Below are 25,369 nucleotides of genomic sequence, written 5' to 3' on the forward strand. Positions count from 1 at the left end.
TGGCTGGAGATCGCAGAGATCAGTGGAGGCCTCTAATCCGGGCCGCTTTCTGCAAACCTCCCTGAAGTGTGTGTTCAAATAGTAGGCTAGTGTTCAAGTCAAAATCAGGACCAAAAAACAACTGAGGCGGTAACTTGGATCATTCTGAGATTTTGACAAAACTTCTGGGAAAGATATACCACAGTTTTTAAGTTGTTCAAGTTCTGAAAATGACAGTGGCTCTTCAAATCTGAAGACATATACTTTATCTTAATCCTCCACTGATATCATTTGCATTCTTTATAATGTCAATGCAGGGACAAAGAACATTTTATAATAACACATTTCTCTAGGCAATATTAATAAAAGGAAACAAGGAGTACAATAAACCAGATTGCTATCAGCACGGATACTGACCTGATTTAGTGGATTAGTTGTAACTTAACCAAGTACACTTTCTTTGTAAGTTTCAGGACAACATGTAATATGTCGGCTATTGGTTACCTTCATTGTGCTACAGTGGGTATCCTATTCAAGATTTAAAGGTCCCACATTGTTTTTGAGATATGCACAAGCCAACGAATATTGATGGTGAAAATCTGTTAAGATAGTAATGGTCCTGTGTTCATTTCTGTAGGCAACAATATACAGATCTCACATTCGGAGAGGCTATGTATGTACTTGATTTATTTCCTAACATTTTGAAAGGAATATTATAAAACACAAAATTATATAAATACATTTTTTTCGGTACCACTTTAGAATAAGACTACCCTTATAAAAGGTTTACCAATAGTTTGTAATTCAATTATTAATTAGGTTGTGAACACTTTATAAATCATGAATAAGCTTTTTATAAGATATGAGATAAACAGGGCGACTGTGACCAGTTGCTTGCCAAATAGTGAGCCCACATTTATCTGTACTGCTAAGCCTTATATTGGCTACCTAGCTTACTTCGTCTTCTTCATCAGCCAGCATCCTTGGTATCTGTTGTTCACTGAGTTGATTCTCGCTAAGTAGCCAATATAAGGCTTAGTCATCTTGCCAAATAGTGAGCCTGTGTTGATGTATGAAAACTATGTTAGAACTGGTTTATAAATGGTTCTTAATGATTAATAAAGTGTTTACAACCTAATTCATAACCTAATTATAAACCCTTTATGAATCCTTTATAAGGGTAGTCTTATTGTAAAGTGGTACCTTTTTTTCTTTATGAAATCATTCCTCTCTAAAAAGTACTATGGAGATGCCTGTTGCATGCAAATACAATTAAGTTGTCAGTTTTGTTTAAAAAAACACCGAGTACAATCTTGAGTGCCCAAGCACAAACTGACCTCTACTATAAGAGCATTTAAAAAGTGTAATTCAACTTCCTCATTCCATTTACATTCATCTGTTCTGACTGATCAGTAACTGTAAAAACATTTTTGTTTCACAACAGAGAAAGATTGTTGGTCCAACCAGATGTTATAAACACAAGAAGTTAAAGGAAACGTCATTCCTGCATCATCCTGCATTGTCAAGGTCCTTGTTGTTTCAGATTAAACGATCAGCACTCTGCAAACTCGACTCACGATAACAATTAGAGAGACAAAAGTCTTCCTTCCTTCTCAGAAATGGAGAGAAATCACACCTTTGTATACAGCCCTGCTCTGAGTCTGCTCAGCACACACACACAGGAAGCACCCAGCCATATAATGTCAGCCTGCGTAACATCCTTCCACCCCACATTCAGAAAGAACGCTCATTATGAATATGCAAGGTTGCAGTAGGAGCAGCCTTTTGTCTTTACGCCCATGTTTTATTTAATGAGCCTGGGGTTGGTTTGACTTGATTTGCATGTGCTTGTTATAGAACCACACATTGCCCTCACACCTCCCAATATAGAGACATTATGATTCAATGTTTCGCTTCACTTGTCCGTCAGTTTACGCGGGCAGAAGGACCATGACTCAATTTTCCACCGAGGAGGATGCTGGGGCTTTCCATTTGTGTGCACTTTTTTCATCGAGGACGGCGGTTCTGCTTTTTGGAAGTGTATGCGCGCGTTTGAGCATATGCACCCGTGTGATCTGAGGTGTGTCGTTTGAAGCTGGGTGCGTAGGGAAGAAGTGGCTCCCCTGTGAGGGAAAGCTGTGAGGAGAATAGTGCTGATGCGGTCCCTCTCTGTGAAAGCAGCCGGATAGCACCAAGTGATACCACAGCAGGACACCAACTAAATGAAAAGGCCTAAAAAAAAAACTGCAGCCATCTATCTTAGATGACAGACAAAAGAAAAGATAAAAGATGAAAATCTCCTTCTTCTCTTTCCACTTCTAATCTGGAAATGGCTTGCATGGAAATGCGGCTCATACCATACATGGCGATTAATAGCCTTGAGGCGGGAATGTGTCCCACTTTGATGATGTCAGTGCTTTGAGGAGTGAGGGACAGGTCAGTGTCAGCGTCATGGACATTAGAAGCCTGTGGCGAGATGTCAGGCCGGCTCGCGCCATCGCCGTGTGATGAGGCCTGGACAGACGCGGAGAGGGGGCAAACGTGACGATGATTCAACCCCGCGAGGAGGGAGGCAGGCAGGGAGGGAGAGAGAGAGACAAGAGGGGGGAGGAAGGATACAGAGAGCACATGGCGAAGAGAAGACTAAAAGGAGAGGATATAGAAAGAGATAGGGCAGCGGGAGGGAGGATCATGATAGGGACAACAAATGGGGACTCTAAAATACACTGAAGCGGGGGTGAAAGGAGGAGTGTGTTAATAGAGAACAGCATGGAGTGAATGAAGCACGTTAATGAAAAGGGGTGCTGCTGAGCGAATGGGAATACAGCTTTTGAAGTGCTGAACCTTGCAGCAAATAATGACTAAAAGGCATGACGACGGGAGCAGAATTGAAAGAGGAACAGGTTGACTGAATCAAAGTTGTGAAAGGGAAATCAACAACAAGTCAAGGAGATCATTTTGTGACCAGAAGAGGATATAAATGCCTCCTATAACACCCACATGTCACCACAAGCAAAGCACACACTTTCCAGCTGCTTCGGTGTAGCGCTAGCTGCTCGGTAGCCCAGGAAGAAAACAAATGTGAGGTTCTCCTGCAGAACTCCCCAAGCGATCGTGAGTTGCTGCATGAATGCGAAACAGGGCATTGCTGAACAAGAGCACATATCCTCTGCAAACTTTCTCTGAATAATTTAATGATCTGTGTTTTAAGAAATCAAAAGTTGTTTTTTCGGTTTTCTGTGCCATGGCATTTCAAGCCTTTGTGAAAGCTCCTTCATCTTCTCTTGTGATACAATTAAGTGTGTGAAGGTGTTTCACTGGATATTTCCCTTTTTAAAGACCAGTGTCCGACCAAAGTCACACACCATTTCATTCAGAACAGGGATCTGAAAACGCTGTCAGAGAAAGTTAGTGTGTGGAAACGCGATGTTCTTACATGTATTTATTTTTGCTAAGACTCTTTAATAATTCAATACGAATACTCAAATAAGGAAATCCTCCAAATGGCCAGCATCTATATTTCTTTCTAACGTGGAGCAGTGTGGGCGGGGGTCGGGAGGATGTACTGAAGGGAACGTCATGTGGGTAAGGTGTGGCGCTGACACCATGGCCATCTGGAAGACCTGTGTGGAGCCGAGGACCTAACAGTGAGCGCAGACTGCCACCTCACACACACACACCTGATCTCAGGCCAGGGTCTGTCTGCGTGAAAGTGTGTGTGCACGGAGAGACAAATAGGGATTGAGTACTAGTCATATTATGGATTACGGGTGTGTATGGCTATTTAAAAACACATATCTGTCAGCCGTCTGGAAAATGGGTTGAAATAAACAACGCCTGAGGAACGGTGACAGATGGAGAGAAAATGAGACATCACACGTGTGTCAAATCATATTGACAGGGGTGTCTCCAAACAATCCTTTGATATTAATCACAGGGCCAGGAGCCATTTGTGTGCATATGGCACAGAAAGGGAATAATTGAGGAGAAAAGACCCAACTAGCTATAATCCTTTATTTTAGAGCATGGGTTCCTCTGACGGAGTTGAGTAAGCCAATGGTAAACTTGCTGTCATTTCATTGGTCAGAAGGAGGCATTTGGCTTAGGACTAGTGAAGGAAAACTAAGCGTTGTGTTGGCGTTAGACTCTACAGTGTAGATACGCAGAGAGGCCAGCTTCTCCCCGCATGCCAGAGTGGAAATGGAGTGAAACATCCCAGACAGTATCAGTAACATCAGTACTGCTGCTGATAAGGCACTTTATACTGATGGTCTACATCAGAGAATTCATCATTGGGTTTCAGCTATCATGACTGACAATCCTAATTTGTTGTCCTTTGATATGTCTCCAAAACCCACAGTTTTATTATATTATTATGGTGTGAAATAATCATCTAAATATAAGAGTTAATGCTGACTTAACTTACTCGTGTATTCGTTTATTTGATTCCATTTGTTTATCCATTTACAGGAATAATTCAGTTGTGTTTGTAGTTTGTATGCACCTCTTTTAAAAAATGTTTTTTGCAGAGACAATTTGTTTTTCCTTTGCCAGGTTCACTACGTTTCCCTTTTTCTTTGCCAACATGCTGGAGTCAGCTTTTTTATAATAGTCATTTTGAAGCATTATTTGCTTAGCTTATTAAAATGATACCCTCACCTTTATTCCCTCAACTGCCCGTGTGCTATTTCACCAAAGCCGGTGTTTTTAATAAGGTATTTGTGTAATTGTTCGGCTCTTTCCAATGGAGCTGAAGATTATTACACTTATCAGCTATTCTTTCAATTTATTAATTGATTGTTTAGTCTATGAAACGCCACAAGAAAGTATAATGAACTACCATATCTCAGAGCCCAAGGTGACATATTCAAATGGCTTATCCTCATCTCAGCCACATTCTAAAAACACAAAGAAATTAAAGACAGGGCTTCAACTAGCAATTATTTCCATGACTCAAAACAGATGCTTATTGAGTCAGTTAATGTGCGGTCACATACAAACATAGAAAAGCAACTTCACAGAGATTAAACAATTGATTTTGGTTCATCAACCAATCAAAAAATAACTCCGCTTATTCCCTGGTTTCAATGTATGTGGTTACCGCTTTATTCCTGCACCAGAACTGCCATGGAGTACACAACAACCCACAATGCCATGCTGCGGTGGGTATACCCACATGTATGCCTTGAGCTGTGTTTGACCGTTTCTACTTCTGGCAAGTTCCTCTTTGCTGTGTGATTACTCTGCCTTAAGCCTGTTTAGAGCAGGTCCTTCTAAGACTGGGTCTATAGCTTCTTCCCGTGTTGTCTATAGGTCAATGCGCACACTAACACGATCACACAAAAACACACAAGCATACATACAAACAAATACACAATGAGGCCCCATGGCTATATAACCACTCTCTTTGCCTCCAATATAATATATGTTTGTTTGCTGGATCTGAGCAGACCAACAGCATTACCCTGATGCAGCCAAGCGTAGCCTGCCTGGACACACACTCTGTCAACGGCAGTAACCGAGCACGACTACTGCACTGCCAGAGATATGGAGCAACAAATCTATAGCTCTCACACAATGGGAGAGTGTGCAAGGTGGTATCTAGCTGCAATATATGATATAATTTGATAAACAGCGAGGGTCAGTAGGTAGGTCAGCACACCATTAAGTCATTTTGACATTTTTGATCCATTGCACCCAGTACTGGGACAAGGCACTGGGCGTCACCTAAGAAAGAATGGAAAGAAGAAAAACTGGCTGGAAGCACAAGGGAAACATAGGCCGCTTTCACTGCAGGAGACGAGCAGAGACAAAAGACATCAGATGGAGAGTCTGCTTTAACAGAATGTAACGAGAAACCAGGATCAGAAACGCACTCCCTCCAGGGAGACAGGATGGGCAATATGGAGAGGGAGAGCTGATGTAAAACTGTGGTATGAATTATGTAGAGATCCACTAAAAATAAAAACATTTGACTTATTGCAATATTTTAATACTTGCGATGAAATGTTGAATATCGAAAAATGCAGTTATTGGATAATCCTTTGGAAATGGTGTAAAAATGGATGAGGTAATATTCACACTGTATAATTCTGCTTTTCACTATATCTAATGATCTTCAGCTCAGTGAGTGGAATTCTGAATTGAATGGGGGAAGGTGAGGCCTCTGAGTTAACAGTTCAATTAAGGCAGCTACTGGATTGGTAAATAATATTGCTTAACAACTAAGCAAGCAAGATCAATCATCTGAATGTCATTTGGCTGAACTGGAAACAAAAGCATGTGTATGTACAGTACATAATGTGTGTGTGCAAAAATACAGAGCAGAGGCCCAGACCAAAATGAGTTTTTTTATTAGACATGTATTATGTAAAGCATAAAACTGACCTATTATCAGCTCTTAGCTGTAAATATCTGGAGCTTCGTTTTCTGTAAGACAAGGATTATGATGTGTGGGAGTCTGATATGTTCACAAGGTAGCAGCTAGAAAGTAGAGTGTAGGTCAAGTGTATAAAATGAAAGAAAAAATCTCCCCATTCACTGTGATAGACTGAGGGATACAGTAAGGAAACCATTGTTGTACACTCTTTATATCTCAGGTATGCTGAGTCATGGCAGTTTCAAGATAACCGTATGTACAGTGTTTTCAATGAGATGCAGTGCTTACAATGTGTGTGTGTTTGAGGGCGTGTGTGTGCAGGCATGAGCCCAATGAGGCAGAAAGGGTGCCAGTAGCCTTTGAGTAAAGGAGCATGTGTCCGGCATCCACCGCTGTTGTGTTGCGTCACAGATGTCACCTGCTCCAGCAGCCTGCCCTGCACCCCTCGTCCTCCCGCACCACTTGTAAACAACACTACACTGGAGGGGGACACAAGCAGCCCACCGTGTTGTTAGCTGTTTGGATTGTATCACATTGTTTTCTGATTGAACTGTGGGTCGAAGAATAATCACAAGCATCCTCAATGAAACAGGAGAAATGTTATCCACAGCTACTGGCTATGTTACGTTGAAATGACCTTTGCCAAGAACTGACACTGCAAAGTTAAACTGAATTAAACACTGCTGGCTGCTGGCCTTAAACACGGCACATTAGCCTGGAAAGAAGCCCGGCAAAAAAAAACATACTTATACGGATAATGTCAGCCACAATAAAAGTGTGAAACCACCATCCCACAAAATAAATCCACTACAACACAAAGATGTGTTTGTGTGTGTGTGTGTCTTGTTGATGTCTGTGTCAGAAGCATAGCGTCTGCTAATCTTTCAAAGGAGCCCCCTTTCATTTGTGTGGTCATCTTTTGGAGAGGGCCTGAAATTCCTTTTGCATGCCTCACCACTTGTTTGCTCGAGAAGCCGAGAATGCTTTACCGCAGGAATCCTCCATGGAGATTGTTGATGTGTGTATCTTTCTCTCCCTACCTCTCTCTCACACACACACACATAAAATGTGCACACCCACACATCACTGATGTTTCTTTTTCGGAGCGTCTTTAAATTACCACGCATATTATGGAAGTACTGCCGTGACCCCTTTTTATTATTCCTCTTAATCTCATGTGTTTACAGGGTCAGCGGCCGCCCCCATTCCACCATCGCCCCCCCCCCCCATCACAACTCTGCCTCTCTCCAGCAGAAAGAGACAAGTGGTGGCATCCGGCCTCCTGTGGAGCCCCTCCTGCACCCCCAGATCAGGACAGGACAGCATGGCAGGCTCCTGCTAAAGGCCTCTCGTGCCCTTGCCGCTAACCAAGTTCCCTTCCTACCAACTGTGTTTTATGGCTACAGTTGTGGCTCTAATACTTTATGATTTCTAATAAGGACGAAGGTGTCAAAATGCTTGAATAAATAGCTTGCAGGATCATTAAACAGCTTCCAAAATCCCCTCCCCTGTAACTTCCCAAAGTCTGAATGAGATGGAACTGAATCTGACAATCCAAATACTATGCCCTCTTCAAGCTGTGATTGGTCAGGTGTGGGAAGCTGGGAAAGTATCCAGGATTTCTGCACACATTCAAGGAGAAAGTCACTTTCTGGTAAAGAAAGCAATCAGGTGGATAATGAACTTGAAAATGTAGAATAAGAAAACAATTTGGTACAAGAATGATATACGTGCTGCTTGGACAAAGTTGGCCGATGTTTTAGCTATTAAAGGCCTTGTTATTGTCTTTCCTTGACAGCAGGCCAAGATGGCACCAAGAGGGTGAATCATTTTGTGCTGGCTGACATAAGCAGTTCATAAACTCCGGTTTAAAGTTAAGTGCTTAAGGTTAACATTAAGGAAGGGGTTCAAAATGAAATGGTGAGGTGAAACATAGTGATTTTCTTGCTTTGCTTGTAAGAAACATCCAATGACACGAAGAGGGTTCAGTCAAGTACACAGAGCGGGGCACTAGGAGCGCGATCTGGGGGCCTGGTGGGGGCCTGGTGGGGGCCTGGTGGGGGCCTGGTGGGGAGCCTGGTGGGGGCCTGGTGGGGGCCTGGTGGGGGCCTGGTGGGGGCCTGGTGGGGGCCTGGTGGGGGCCTGGTGGGGGCCTGGTGGGGGCCTGGTGGGGGCCTGGTGGGGGCCTGGAGGGGGCCTGGAGGGGGCCTTGGTGGGGGCCTGGTGGGGGCCTGGTGGGGGCCTGGTGGGGGCCTGGTGGGGGCCTGGTGGGGGCCTGGTGGGGGCCTGGTGGGGGCCTGGTGGGGGCCTGGTGGGGGCCTGGAGGGGGCCTGGAGGGGGCCTGGAGGGGGCCTGGTGGGGGCCTGGTGGGGGCCTGGTGGGGGCCTGGTGGGGGCCTGGTGGGAGCCTGGAGGGGGCCTGGTGGGGGCATGGTGGGCGCTAGGCAGCCAGTAGGGATGTTAAGATTCATCGATTCGCATCGGTATAAACGTTGAAGATGCGAGTGTACCGGTTGAAAGAGTGCACATCGGCTACAGTTTGGGTTGAACTCGCGATGCATCGATTGTAGCGTCTTTGCATCGGTAAAAAACCGATTCCTTCATATAAAATCCCCTCATCCTGTCAGCATTCAGCAGAGACGACCTTTGATCTTTGCTTCGCACTACGGAGGCCGAGAGTCTCAGTTATCAACAAACATGGAAGTCGAGGAGAAAGAGAAACACAGCGCACCGAAAAATACCTACAAATCAAACGTTTGGCAACACTTCGGATTTTTCAAGAAAGACGGACAACTTGAAAAATTGCTCGCAAATTGTAAACGATGCCGAGCCACTTTAAAGTACACAAGTAGTACGAGGAACTTAGCAACGCACATAAAGAGGCGACATGGGGTCTGCGGCTGAAAAGAGAAACATGAAAGTTAGACATATGAGTTCAATCACTCAGTGAGGTGTTCTGTCAGAGAGAGTGGTGTTGAGTTTACAGCAGCCTGTGACTGCCAATAATAGTTTACATGTCTTCCTTACTGTAAGCAGTTAAACCTGTTTGTGAAAGGTTGTTTTCTTTATTGTTCATATAGAAACCACACCACTGCTCACTGGTGAGTTAGCCTCTAATGAGTGTTAAGCACATCAGGCTGGCAGCTGTTTGGGCATTGCACTATGGTAGCTGTTAATCATGGGCAATGCATCCTTAAATTGTTTAACTGTGAGGTTTTATAAAATTGTACTTTACTCTGGAGACAGAGAACACTACTACACTTGTGAAAAGGCCAGTTTGTGAAAGGTCCAAGTGTTTGTTTTTTTAAGGTAAAAAAGAAACAGCATGATGGGATGCGCAGTACTAGTAGAGAGAACCAAATATGTAAAGCACTTTTTTGTTAATTTATGATTTGCTGCATATAAGGAATAAAACAAAAATCCTCTGTCGTACCATATTGAATTATCATTATTTTGCATCGTGTTGAATCGCATCGTATCGCATAATGTTGAATCAAATCGTATCGAACTGTATCGCAACAGGGGTGAATCGTATCGTATCGCCTGGTGTTTCAAAGGTATCGTTAATGTATCATATCGTTGGCAGCGTATCGAGATAGGGCTGCTCAATTAATCGTATTTTAATCGCTATTACGATTTTGGCTTGCAACGATTACAAAAACAGCGTAATCGAAATTAAACGATTATTATTATTTATTTATTTTTTGGTTTTTCAGTTGAATTATACTTAAAGTTCAGGGTAATCAACTGTTAAAAACATACTGTTCAAATGTCTTTTTTCAATAAATGGATATTTTCAAAGTAAATGGATAATCGTTTTTAATAATCGTGATATCAATTATTGACCCAAATAATCGAGATTATGATTTTTGCCATAATCGAGCAGCCCTATATCGAGATGCGCATCGTATCGGCCTCAGTGGTGGAGATGCACATCCCTAGCAGCCAGGGCTTCTAATCCCAGTTAAGACAAGCCCGGCAGGCCAGCCGCCACAAAGGAGCTTGGTCCAGTGTTAGTGGAATTAAAGCAAAGCCTCTGTTGTTATGCTAATCCACAAGACAATGATTATCTGCAGGGCAACGTTGCCACGGTGATAAACATGGCTAAAGAGTGTGTCAATTAGGGCGCCAATTGCCAGAGGGGAGCAAAAAGGGCGATGAGGCTGCTGTGAAGGAAAAGGAGAAAAACAGTGCAGAAGGCTTTTTGTTATTTCAACCAAGTGGATGGGTCAGTTTTCAAAAAGAAGGGTAAGCTTAGAGATGAAGCGTGACCCTCACAACTTGACCTTAGCTTGTCCAACTCCACGCACTAAAGACTTCCCCACTTTATGGCAAAAGTACAAGTACTAGAAAATGTAATAAACTGTCAAATAGTTTTGTTATGTTTCCTACAGAACATATAGGGCACAATTATGACTCTATCAACATGCTGTGAATACAATGATGAGTAAGTATGCCGGGTTGGTGTTTGCCTCATTTATCCTCTAATGTGACAGCACGGCAGTTCAGGTGGTTGCACTTTTAGTTTTGTTCAAGCATCAAGAGTTGAAGGAAAACCATAACATTACATTCATCTATAATAATCCTTCATTTACTCCATAAATCAAAGTAGGAAGCCAGAGACCTCGACGAGTGTTTAAAGCTCTTCGATGAGTTGATGTGCCAACTTCAATTCCTTGCTGTTGTCAGAAGATCAAAGAAAAGAACAAACCAGGCTATGGGAGGCTGCTTTCTGTTTCTGGAGCGGCTTGTCACACAGCTATTTTACAGATGCATATTTGAAAAGCTGGTAGTGCGGCTGGCATCACACGAGTGTCTCCTTCATCTTCTTTAAAACTAGCTCGGGGTCACAGACAGACAGAAAGTATACATGCCTTCATGGTTCAGATTACCTACATCCTGTCAATCCAGTTTTTCGGCACACTTACTTCCCTGCTGTTTCCTTAAGGAATGTTTCATGATTTTTTTTGCCATCTGGTCAGCCACTTGCTCTCTTCCTCTTCCCTTCTGTGCGCATCTCCAACAGCATAATAGGTCTTGGACTGCTGTGTCATCTCAATGAGTCCTATTAGGGGCTCTTATATCTGACTGGCATGTTGTTATTGCTTTCCCAGACCACAGCTAAAACTGAGGAATGGATCTGCCAAGCAGGCCCATTAAAGTCCCCTCTGCATTGATGGCACTGGCAATGAGGAGCATGGGGCTTGTGGTGGAGGCTGGTACAAAGACAACGTGAAAAGAGAGGAATGAGGTGACACCGTGTGATGCAACACCCCTGGGGCTACATGACAGGCATGTCAGATGCAAATGGTCTCATGCTGGTTTGCCAAAGGCTTTGCCATTGGTGAATGCCAGTGTTGTCACTCACCCTATAGTATGTATCAACATACTATAGGGGGGTTGAAGGACTTCAGAATGCTTGTAGAGGCAGCAGGATGCAAAATAGAAAACATGTTGATTAGGTTTGCCAGTTCACTCCGATGCTAAAAGATCTCAAATGAACCATTTATTGCCCCTCGTTTTTTTATTAGTTTACAGTAGTTACATGATGGGGGATTTGGACGAGTTCAGATTTGATAAGTGGATTGGATACTAAATCTCAATTTGATAAAATGCTAATGAATCCCAACCATTGTGCTGATGAAGCTTGTTTATTACTCTTACTGGGAGCTATGGCTGGGCTCTGGCTTGGCTTGTCTCCATGACAAGATGTGAGAAGGACTCAGCCAGAAATGTCTCTGTTCTTGGCTGAGATGAACAGCATAGCGCTGCAATATGTGTCCTATTAAATACAAGTTGTTCATTTTTATGGATTCCATTATTCTACCGTTTGTTTGATGGAATTAATTACATTTTTTCAATAAGGTTTGGAACGTTTTATGCATGTTTTAAATCCCAAGGGTCAAAAACTAACCATTTTTTATTGAAAAGTCTCATTTTCGTTTACATCCCTTCTGAGAGCTAAGCGCAGGTTTTGGTCTTGGACAAAAGGCCCGTCTTGCAGGGTTCACAGTCTTGCCTTGTATATGTATTAAAGAGCATTTTGTTTATATCCCCATTCTGTGGACCATGAAGCCTCAAGAAGCATCAAAGAGAAGCCGTTCTGTCTCCAAAACAAACTCCCAAATCCCAAACTGATAAAAGACCACACTATCCTCCTTCCCCTCAGACTGATTCTTCAAACTCTTGAGGCTCAGGCTCATGCTGGTACAATCACACACCTCCCCACATGCAACCAGCTAAACTATAGATAGGCTTTTTCTGACTGATGCTTCAGAGACACTAGATAACTCTTAACCCTCTCCTGTATCAGTCACTAGCTCTGTGCTGAGAGAGATTGTAATCCGGTCGACAGATGGTTGAGGTTGTTGTTCAGTGCCCCAAAAGCAGATAAAACACAGGAAGACGTCAGTTTCTCAGACATTATTTGGGAAACAATTGTTCTGCAACACACTGTTACACACAGAAAATATACAGTTCAATTTACCCTCAACTCTATAGTTACGGTTTACACAAGAGTGCACCAGGCATTTCCACTTCTGCTATTACTCATTTTGTGATATGGAACTGAAAAATCAATCAGCCCATTTGTGATGGAAACCCCCGGCAGCCGATGAGGTGTGTGTTTGTTTTGAAAGCAAACATATATCACATGAGAAGCATATAATGTATGTGCATTGTACCTACAAACAACTTCCATCTGCATTGTACAAGAACATGTGTATTGATTAGTGGTGCACGATAATTATATGATTATGACGTCATCCCGATAAACCCGATAAAAGTATTAATAGCCCCGATAATATACAATATATTTTTTGTAGGGATGCTCCGATCGCCAATTTCGGGGCCGATCGCCGGAATCAGTATCGGCCGATACCGATCACCGATCCGATCGAGTGGGCGGGGCCTAAATGGAAGATTTAAACATCACTGAGGCTCATTCACTGGAGCTTCCACAAACAACAATCAACTTAATTATTACATTCAAATGATGTACATTATTCAAGTTTACATTCACTTTGGATAATAACATGGGAGAAATTAGCGGAAGCGCTCTCTTTTCCTCTCTCCCTCTCCTGACAGCCTGTCAGTATCTCATGCAGCTCACTGATCCAGTAATGAGAGCCGACAATGAAGAATACATATATTTATAATAACTAGTTTAGCTTGTTCCAGAGGTAGATAAAATAGCTAAGTGTGTTAGGTCTAACGGCCCGTACACACAGCAGCTTTTGGCGATTTGTCCACCGCTTCCAGCGCGTCTCCGCCCATTGACTTTGAATGGGGATGACGTCACTTTCCCTCGCTTGTCGCCGAACTGCATTGTGGGGGGGCGAGGCGAAGATTTCCAGGATGTTCAGGATTCCAAAGTTGAACAATGTTCAACTTTTGAGGCTGAGCTGGAAGCGACAGCCAATCAGATCCGTTTATGCAAATCTGACAGTTCAAGCGCTAGCCAATCAAACCGCGTGCAAGCTGGGAGAACCAGACCCGCAGTTCATTTCTATATTCCACAAAAATGGAGGAGAACTTAGTTATTGCGGTAGCAAATCACCCGGTTCTTTATGACCAGTCCCTATTTACTTACCGGGATACAAACCGGAGGAACCAGGCATGGAGGGAGGTGGCAGAGGCAGTGGGTGAAACTGGTTTGGGGATTTTATATCCAGTTTACTTCGTTGCTAGTTTACTTTGTTGCTAGCAAGCATAGACAGTATCATTAGCCAGCATGGAATGTAGCATAAAATAGCACCATAGACATTAATCTCATAAATGTTCAAAATGTTAAAAAAATAAATGTTCATCATAGCCCTTCCTATTTGACAATAGTGTAGAAGAACCGGGTTTTTTTGCTTTGTATGCCGGGGGCGGGATATTCATGTGATATTCATGTGATTGGTTGTTGGTCGCGAAATCCCCAAGCTGTCAGACACGCCCAGCTCCAGGATTTTCAAGATTTGGTCAAAGCTGCTGTGTGGACACACTTTACGGTACGTCCACACAGCAGCTTTTCAAAAATCTTGAAAATCTTGGAGCTGGGCGTGTCTGAAAGCTTGGGGATTTTTTGCGAGCAACGCGACCAACAACCAATCACATGAATCTCCCGCCCCCGACATACAAAGCAAAAAAAAACGGGGATTTTATGCGAGCAATATATATATATAAACTCCCCAAACAGGCGAAAACCTATACCAGTTTCACCCACTGTCTCTGCCATCTCCCTCCATGCCTGGTTCCTCCGGTTTGTATCCCGTTAATAGTTCTGGTCGTAAAGAACCGGGTGATTTGCTACCGTAATTTCTCGTTTGGAATATGAGGAAATGAACTGCGGTCTGGTTCTCCCTGTGTGTGTGTTTCGCTGCGCTTACCTGTCCGGCAGGCGGAGCTGCAGGATTTCTGCTTCACACACGTTGCATACCGCTATTTTACTGTCTTTTTCGGACACCTTAAAATAATGCCAGACCGGTGAAGCCATTTTGGCGAGCTTGTTTTGCCGCACACAGAGAAAAGTGTCATGTATTTTACGTCATGCGATCGGCTCTCGCGATCGGCATGTTTAGAGAGCACCGATCGATCGGTAGAGAGTGAGTATCGGCCGATATCGATCGGTGACCGATCGATCGGAGCATCCCTAATTTTTTGGGTAAAAAAAAGAAACAAATACTGCGGTGTGGGTGGATTGGGATGAGGGGCGCTTGTTTTTCACTCGGCTCCTCCCGTTTTGCCAGTACTGTGGTATTAGTGGTTTAGGAAGAGGGGAGTTTTTCACAAATCCAGCGCTAAAAAAGTTAAAAGCGTACGAAGACGCCTGAGCTGCTAAACTAGCGGCGAATCCAAAGCCAGCTGCAAAGGCACCGGGGATTTTACCTATCGACGAGGCTTTTGAAAAAGGCAAGAAGTTTGCCAGATTTGTTTGGGAAAATAAATATGGTCACTTTGAAGAGTCAAAACTGTTCTTGGCTTTGTTTTGTTCATAGTAGTAATGCTCATGTCATTTGCTCACTACTAGTCTTTTTTTTACCACCAGGTGTGCAAAAACTACAGGTACATTTAATATATATATATATATAATATATATTATCGGTTATCGGTATCGGTCTTGAGAAGCAGGAAGTTATGGGTTTCAAAAACACAATATCGTGCATCCCTAGTTGATACTGCGGTACAGAATAATGCTATATCTATAATGCAAAGCCTGCAGCGTTAGAATCATACATGTGTTTTATAACTCAATCAATAACTGAAACATTGGGATTGAGACTTCTCTGTCACAGGGGACTGCTCAATACTGAGACGTGGCATTAAGCAACACGAGATTGAACATCACCGAGTGGTCCAATGGGAGATATTCCCACAATCATCTTAATGGGAGGCTCCTGGAATTGTTTCAAGTCACATCGATTAAGTTAATACATCCTTAAATCTATACTTCAAATGCACTGCCAAAATAATGCTTTGGCAGTGCTTTGTCCACATTTTGCAGATCTAGCTTTCTGTGGTCCCCTCTTCTGTCGTAGAGTAAGCAAATTGCAGCGATATGGAAAAATGTCAAGTCATTGTGCAAGGATCACGGTTGAACCTGCCTTTAACACTCAGGTCATCCATCAGTTGGCACAACCGACATGCCACTATTGTATTATATCTCATCATCGTAGGTTAATAAAGAAAACGCATCATGATTTCCCCCCAAAACAATGCTGTCTACATGTAATGACCGGATATATTAAGCTCAAATGTTACATGATTACTAATGAACACACCATTCACAGTTACCTGGTTATAATACGACCCTGATCCTTTGCTGATGTGCTCAATTAAATCCACCTCGGCCAGAAAATGAGTTGTGAGAAACACACACAAAAGAATAATCCACCCTCAGATACTTTTTGAAAAGCATCAATATGGGATGAACAATGCACTCCAGGCGATATTCTGTGATTGTTATAATTACGGTTTTGTTGTACCCACTTTCCTTCAACCTTCCTCCTCTAATTTGACTTTGGTTAGTGATTTCCTATATTTCCCAGAGTGCTTTTCAACAACTCTTAGAAAACTGGGGAATATATTGGTGATGTTGGGCTAGGCTTATAAGAACAAAATGTACTTGACGTGTTTGTGCCGGCAGTGCTTACATGCAGATTGTTCTGTAAATTCACAATGTCTGATTGCTCCCCTGCTGGGTTGCAGAGGACCATGCTGAGCCAGGTGACAGGACTCCTGCAACGGAAATCCAATCAGGCCAATCCTCCGCGATCCCTCACAATCCCCTCAGTACACCGCCAACAATCGGTAACACACACTGCACATTCCACACATACACATACAATGAACTCTTTGATAGCTACGGAGATGGACACATGCACATTAACCATCTCACCTCCTCTGAACTTGGCAGAGATATAGGGGAACTTAGTGCTAAGCTAAATAAATCCGTAGCCGACCTCACATGCTGACCTCGCAATGGAGTTCACAGAGATAAATCTGTATCAAAGGTGTAACGCCAAAATCATCAACCCCCCTCCATTATATAAACAAACCCTCCAGGAAGCAGGACTGGCACTGGTGACATGAATAGCCCCCTGCCTGTGAGAAAGATAATGCACGCCTTTCATCGTGGTCCAGGTCCCACTTTCCAAGGGCCTGAACCCTCTCTGGACCTGTGGGGAGGTCACACACAGGCCACCCAATACTGGCTGGTACTGATGGATTGGAAAACCACAGGCTAAATGGAGGCCTTTCAATAGGCCTTGTGTGTGGGTAGAGGTGGAGTGGGAATTTGGGCTTCCAGTGAAAACAGAATAATATCCACAATGCAGAGTCAAACCTGTCACACAACCTTTCTACCCAAGTGTGGGAAATGCACCCATTCTGTCAGATGAGCTCATAGTCTTGTCCTTTTTCTATTCCTCTGTGCGTGCGTGCGTATTCTGTTTTCTGGATGCAGAATGAATTTGGGCTATTGTCACTGTGAACTTAATGGCCAGCATCTGGTTCTTTGGCTCACTTTTTTGAATGTCTAGAGTGTGTGTGTGGGGGGCTGGAGGGGTTCGGAGTGAGGTGGGTGATCTGACTGCTTACGCCTCAAGCTGCGCAGCTGTCCCAATTACTACCTCTCTCTTCTCTCTAATTTCCCCTTCCATACCCATCTGCCTCTTCTACCCTCCAACTCTCTGTCCCTTCCATCCGTAGTCGCCACTATGACAGTTTGTACTTCCACCAGGCTCCAATGCTAGAAAGAGCCCTTAAGAGACTGAAGTAGGTTAAGATCCTGTTTTAAGTTTGATGCTGTGGGGTGTGTAAGACCTCGACAGTGTGGGATCTTGTCATGTGGCTGAGCATTTTTAGCAGCATCCCTGAATCCCTCCAGCCCGCTCTGATCCTGGCCTGAGCCGGGGACTCAGAGGAGCTGACAAGGCTGTTTGATGGGACATCGGCACTCAGCATCAGGGGATTGTGGGTGGGTGGTTAACAGGAAGAGGGGGTTTGTTTGTGTCCCACAGTGAGTCCCTCAACATTTTCTGATGAGCTAAACATTCTCAGTGTGTGTCATACCCATGTGAATACAGTTCCTCACACAGAGGAGGCACCACAAGCTGTACTTCCTTCTCCTTGTTCTTGGGCTGAGCATTCCCAGAGATACATAAACAAAATAGCATATACAGTATAAAGACACAAAGATATACATACATATATAGACACAAATTAATGCAAAGAAACACAGGCGGTTTTGCAACGAGGGACAGTTAAGTGCTATTGAGTTGAAATGAGAAAAAAAGGGGAAGGAAAATGTAAGCGCTACATGTGGATGGGTACATGCCTATTTCTGGATGGCTCCAATGAGCCGAAAAGAGATGTCGTAAGACCCACTTCCAAACTCAGGCTGCAGCAGCAATAACTCCCCGAGATACAGCAAAAGCAAGCACACAAACGTGCGCACACACGCACAGCTACACATCCTCTCTGTGAGTGCATTGCCAGCTGGGCAGCCTCCCTGCAGGGCCAGACAGAGCTCTTTGAGGGGGAGTCCAGGTCAGGATCTTTGACTGGTCTACCCCGCAACCCAAACCCAATTTATTCTCACAAATCCTCCAACCACCCAAAAAGCTGAGACTAAGGCATTATGTGATCTAGATCCAGTCTCTACACAAATCCAATCTGATGTCACATAGCTTTCGGGCCAAGCTCCTATTGTGCCTGCCTGACTGAATTCCTTCTCAGAACTCCCCTTCTTCCAAACTGCCTTTAAACATTCAGCAGAGTATCTACATCCAGAGACAGGTAGACAAGCAGCGAGACATTTGGACTGACATACAGCAGGGAAGGCCTTCTGGGCCTTTTTCTGCTGCCGGAGAATGCTATCAACCTGGATCAGGCTATGCAACTCAAGCTAAGCTTCAGCAGCCTCACAGCCCAGCTCCATGGAAACCTGCCCCACACTCGCCCTGTGATTGGCTCCTACGATCACTAGACAGACACTCTGTCTTACAATACAGATAATAATGGCCCTGCGGAAGGATGAGAGCAGGAGAAGAGTGATGGCAGAAAGGCCTTTTTCCTACAGATTGTGCCCTTTAGAGACAGCATTCTGCAAGCCTATGAGAGACCATAGACTACAGGTATGTTCACGCTCATTGCACGCAGCAGGTTAGCTCTAAAGTACCTACTCTGATGCACAAAGTCACTAAGATTCTCCCAAAGGGCATTATCATCTTAAGAGGTTAATGATTATGTTCTCTTCTCTTTAATAGTGGTTTATGTCATTCTCACATGACAAATGCAATCCACTGTTTATATTTCTTGTCTTGGTTGGGCGTGCGTCTATCCATATATAATAATTTCAATCTTCCTCAAAGCAGATTGCTAAGGCTTCTATTCAACAGATTCTGCTCTATTTACACTATAATGTCCTGAATAGGGATGCAGAAATACGCTGCACAGAGATTAACAATACTAACTAAGACAATGCTTCCAGATGAGCCCCTCTTTTTCTTAGCATTGTTACTGCCGCTTGCTACAAGCATTGCCATGTCTTGCATAGCCTCTTCACTTCAATGCTCTTTGTGTTTGGGGCCCCCAGTCTGAGAACATGTCTTCAAAATATGTTGTTTGTTTCCTTCATAGCTCTATTCAGCCTTCTCTTCTTATTCCTTTGACGTTTTCTGAAAAAAAATTGATATATCTGGGACAAAAAGGGGCTGTATGAACATTATACACACACTTTACAGTGAGCCAAAACACTGTGATGCTTGAAATTAGAATGGCTTTCCATGCAAACAGAGGCACTTGCTGTGCAGGTGACAGGCTGGTATTGCAGACAGAATTGAAATGAAAAACAAATCCAAGCGATTTCAAATAAAACTCCTCTTGGCAGTGGCTTGCTGCGCTAAACCAAACAGAGAAATGGAGCTTGCCATGTGACAAATGTGCACGGTGTTAAATACAGATAAAACTATGAAATGAGTCACCGCCCATTTTTGCTCACTGCACCACATCTAACCTCTTTGGCAGAGCAACACTAATATGTTTAATGAACTCATTAGTCAAAAATGAAGACAGACAGTGGCATGAGGCATGGAAGATGGGAGCACAAAGGGCAGAGAGAGGGAGGTAAATGAGAAAGCAGCTCAAGTGAGAAAGTGGGGGTCTACCCAGTAGAAAGCACATCTCCTTTATTATAGATGCAGTATCATGTGTTTCAGTAGCTACATGGTAGCAAATACAACATGTGTCCAATGCAATCAACTCACCAAGCAGAAACAACACAAAAAACGTCAAACCTGCCAAGTACATTTCTGGGGTGAGTTTGAGTGTTATCACTAATATTTCATTTAAGTGCTTCATCAAAATGGCACAGCCTGAAATGAACTGCTCTAATGTCATTTTTTGCACTTGGCTGATATAAATGGATCCACCCATGGCTATTCATCCCCAAAATGGCAGAGCCCAGATGAAAGCAAATTGTTGCCAAAGCTCGAGTCACTCTGCTTTATGTAGAATAATTAGTCTGACAGTTTGAAACCGTACGTATTCAAACAGAAGTGTATCTAAAGCAGCACATTCCTCTCAAATCCAAGATTCCCCCGCCATGGCATGGACCGACATCACCGCAATATATATGGCTGTTTACTTATTCATGAATGGGTAAGTCAATCAATCTGCTTCCAGTTACCCAGGCTGGCTTTATTAGATAACATTAATGATGCATTGGTTGTCCATGAGTGTTGGGTTTCTCCCTTGTCAGCGACTACAATTCAAATGAGAACACAATGCATATTGGCTGTAAATGGATCGAAACTCAAAAGATAATTGCAACCCTATGAGCTAATAATTTATCGTCAGACAATATGCTGTAAAGAAAATAAAAGTTGAAATATGACCTGTAATATCACCTGCAGACATTAAGTGATATTAAATACTACAGCTAAAAGACTAAAAAAGCCATTCGTCATCACAAATCGATTGCATGTGAAAGCAATTTAATTTCCCTTTAATCCATCATATAAGCAACATACATGCTGCGAGTCTGAGCTCATGACAACATTGCACCCCCCCATATACTGAGAGTTCACAATGTGAGTTTTGGAGGCACTTGTACATCACGAAGGCATACATCTTTAATCTAATGGGACTCCTGCTGGGAGTTGAACCTTACCAGCACTGACGCCAGACTTCATCAGTTGAGCTACACTGAACACAGGAGCACACACACCGCCTGTTATGCTGCCATGTATTTTCTCATAAGCTTTGTAAAGTGTGTGTGCTAAAGAGGGGATGGAAAGCAGAGACCCAACTCCCTGCTCCCTCTGACTGCCCTCATGTGATGAAGGTGAAGCTTGGACCACCGTTTTACCAACTTAATCACACATCAAGGGCCTTTATTATTAGTACACATTAACCACACCTCCAGATACTAAATACAAACACACGCCTGGTTGTGGTGATTATTACAAAGCATTTCTGATCCTAGCAGAGCACCGAGGCTGAAACACAGGCAACTGCTTTGTCTACTCGTCATACATAAAACACATTAAAGGATACACTTGTCATGGACACCTCCCTATGTCAAGTGTCTTTATTTATACGTGGTGTGCAATAGTGGAGGACAAATGCAATAGCTATTCATTTAACGGCGAGAAACTAATATGTGCCCACGTCAAACAGACAGTTAGCTTATAGGCTACACGCCTCTAGCACTGTTGATGCATTTAGCCTTTAAATAACGGCCGCCAAGTTAAACCAACACTAAATGCATTCACACTGCAAGGTTCAGGTAATGCTGCGGTTCTTAATAGACGTTTCCGACTGACTACAGTTGTCTTTCCGCGGATACATTGTAAATTGTTTTGAACATACACACTTGCTTTTTCACAGCGCGAATAAAGCAACAAAGGATAAACGCGGGGTGGTTTGAGTGGATATATTGTATCGAAGAAGCAACTGAACACCCCCCTGATGCACAGCAATAACATCCGAGTAACGGCGCTAACATAACGGGACCAGAAATTCCTTCCTACCGTGACCGCTATTTGGTCACCGTCATCTCAGCAGCGACACAGTCAACAGGCCGGGATGTAGTGGGGGAATCTGAGCCTCCGTAGCTCCTACATTTCCACCATGCAGCAGGGTTATCATCACCTACCTTGACATGATACACCGGCTTCCAGCGGCATCCGACCGGGGCTGCGGACACCGGGTCTGACGCAGCGGCAGCACAGATGTGTTGCTCCAGAAAATTGGGTAAAAGGCTGCGGCGGAAACAGGAACTGGGAGAGCTGGGATCTGTGAATACGGCAGGCTGCTCTGTGGGGATCTGCTGGACGGCCGGTGTCAAAGCAAACCAGAGAGGGGGAAACTTCATATCCGGTCACACCTTTTCAAATGAATACGATGTGTGCAACTCGCAACAATGTTTCTGTTGTCAACAACTAATTTGGTTTGTGTTTTTGCCACAGTTGATTGTGGTATAATTATATTTTTGATTTCATATTGTCTTTTTATCAAATCATCTGAATTTAAACTTAATATGAAATGTTTTTGTTTTGTTTGGTTGAGCTTAATTCAAGTAGTGAGCTTTTTTATGAATGGTTGTGAGGTATATTTGACGACTTCAACCTTTGTGTTTGAGTTATTTAATAGCTACAAAATAATAAATAATAGGTAATTTATGCAACTTTTTTGCCAATTGTTTTGTGAAATTTCTACATAAATTCAAATGAATTCCCATTAAACATCTATAATATGAAACATTTTGTGTTATATGGATATACAAATAAACTTGCATCCATATTTCAAATAAATGTAACCTTTGGGTAATTTATTTTGAAGGCACGGTGGTCTGATTTCCTGTCTGTTACTGGCTGCCTTGGAAGCTGCAGTGCGCACACCAGTGTCAGGTTGCTGTACTGCAGTCGGGCTGAAAGACAGACGAACCCTGTGCCACCAGGGTGATGGTGGGTACAGCCCCCCCCCCTGAAGGGTGACACCCTGCTTGACCTTCACTGGCACAGCATCGCATGGCTGAGTCTCTTGGATCGTATGTACCAAAGTGCCTTGAGTCCTCACTCATATCGAGACTGAATATGTTGCTTTTCATTTCCCAAGAGCAGCACTCAGCTCCAAAACTCAAGTTTTCTGGCTGTTAATCCACTTTTTCTCAACATATTAATCATACATTGATTATTTCTCACTTGAGTGATAAGGGAAACCAAATATCTTTGATATCCAATGTTTTTTAATCGTTTTTTGGTAAACTCGGGCAGTTGGGAATATAGTGATACGGATGAAGCAGTTTTTTTTTTACCCTGTCGATGAGACTGGGAATTTACAATAGGCTGTGTCATCACTCAGATGCTCAGATTAGACAGATTTTCCAAATTATGATGTCAACATTTTACATTGAGCTGTCAGCCAGAAAGGTTTCAACATCTATCTTGGTGTAATCTAATTGTTTGGACGAAAATGTTCTCATACATTCACATCATGTGGACTTGGGGATACAACAGTTAGAGCAAGTGACCAGGGAACGCACATCATTGCCACGTTTTCTCAAGTGGAAAGTATGTGTGAGGTAAAATCAGACGGAAACTGAAAGTGCTTTCATAATGAGTGTGTCTCATTTCAAAGAAAGCCTGTCATTTCTTGAACTGTGGGCGCCAAAGACAAAAGAAAACTCAGAACCACTATTCACAGAACATTGAAAAGTAAAAATAAAACGTTCCTGCCACATTATATACTTGCTGTAAGATCAATTACAGCGTTACAAGACTTGAAAAAACATATGGCAGAAACATATCGGATGTCAACTACACTGTGTTTGTAATTACAGCAGTGAATTGCTGTTTCCAGCAGAATTAAAATATAACGTATGGGATGAATACCAGTTTTTCTTTTATGTTTACAAAATTCAATTTACTGCTCTGCAAATGTCAGCTTTTTGTATTATTTATTAATATTCTGTAAAAGATTTTGTTGCAAAGCTCATCCTATTTATGTTTGTAAATAACATACCTGAGTGGACAGGGCTTCTGGAGGAGTCATCAGATACACAGCGATAAATCACTGCGGTAAACGCCGGACGTAATCAAGCTCAGCAGTCTTCCTGGAGACCTGCTTATTCAGTAATACACAGTTATGGTTCAGACTGCATGGCATTCATTTTATGTACTCAACTTGATACAGCAGAAATGTTCACTAAACTTGAAAACGACTCAACAAAGATTTTCACCAATTGCTTTTTGGTGTCTTTTCACTCTAGTTTAAGACATTTTGTTGCAGTAGCTTTCTTTGAATGTGACTAAACACCTTTTTAAACATCATAAATTGACCAGTTAGGGCCAAGTATGTTTTCAAGCACAACAACAAGAGAAGCCAAGGATGGTGTGTTTGAGTGTCTGGATGTGTGCTGTGAAACAGTAAACAGGCTTTCAGGTAGTAATTTGTTGCCCTTGAACATGCAATTTACTATCACTCTCTGTGAACTACTGCATATGGATGTTTTCCCATCTCCTTTTTCAGACTCACTTGAAAATTGAACCACTAAATCAAATTCATAATACCCAAAGGCTTTTCATTTGTTGTTGTTGTTTCCCCATCCATCTTTGAAAAAAATATCCAGCATGCCTCTGAGAGGTCTCACTCCGGTGGCGAGGAGCTGAATCACAATAACAACCACCTCCTATATTTGGTACACACATATTTTCCGTCTCACGTAGCAGTCTCTTACGGCTGATGCAGTAGCGCCTTCATGTGGTGCAGGGGCCACAGTGCAGTGTCTCTCTACAGAGAGGGGAGGGGATGGGATGAATCAGCCTGAATCATTTTCTTGGTAAGAGTCAGTTAAAAGAGGAAATATGACTCAGAAGACCTTTCAGTTTGGTTTCATCAAGCAGGCTTAACCCCTTACATAAATGACTCATGGTTCAAGAGTTCATTTATATTTGTCGCTGGCACACATGTATGCAGAACACCAACTGTACGTGCACTGCTACAGAGAAACAAGTGCACTCAAGTTCACAACCCTCACAAGCACACACGAAAGAATGTTATCACTCAGCTGTGATAGTCTCATCAGCGCTGTGTGGTAGGTCGATCTCTGCTGACCTTCTTCTCTTTGCCGACCTTTACAGATTGAGACACTGAGGAAGAGTTTCCAATAGAAGAACCTGTGAACTGTATTCACCTGAAGGAGAGCTGGAGAGGAACGAAACAGAAGCAGCATGGAGGATATGCAGCACCAAGTCACTGATGCTGCTTTATGTATGCAAATGTAGCCTTCTAATCTGATTGAATTGTAAATCTGTTTTAGAATAAAAAAAATCAGAGACTGTAAGCAGGCTCGCACAAATGCATTTCAGGGGTAAGAGTCACTTTTCATGCTTCACGAAATGCATCTCATGCTATGACAGAAACAAAATGGAACATGATAATTAAAATCTCATTAGAGTATCATTAGAATATCATTACCATATTAATTTGTAACACTTGAGAAGGAATGTATCATCATGGCACT

At 42.9% G+C, this 25,369-nt stretch overlaps 1 protein-coding gene across 1 annotated transcript in view; it reads right to left on the reverse strand.

The window, feature by feature from the left end:
• The window catches only part of fut8b (fucosyltransferase 8b (alpha (1,6) fucosyltransferase)), a 93,208-nt gene extending 70,998 nt beyond the window's left edge, over nt 1-22,210 (reverse strand). The window contains 1 exon segment of the mRNA XM_034220269.1: nt 22,001-22,210. The gene's annotated coding sequence lies outside the window, so the exon portion shown is untranslated.
• Between the last annotated feature and the right edge of the window lie 3,159 nt (nt 22,211-25,369).

The sequence above is a fragment of the Gymnodraco acuticeps genome, unplaced genomic scaffold (assembly GCF_902827175.1).
Source record: "Gymnodraco acuticeps unplaced genomic scaffold, fGymAcu1.1, whole genome shotgun sequence".
NCBI lineage: Eukaryota > Metazoa > Chordata > Actinopteri > Perciformes > Bathydraconidae > Gymnodraco > Gymnodraco acuticeps.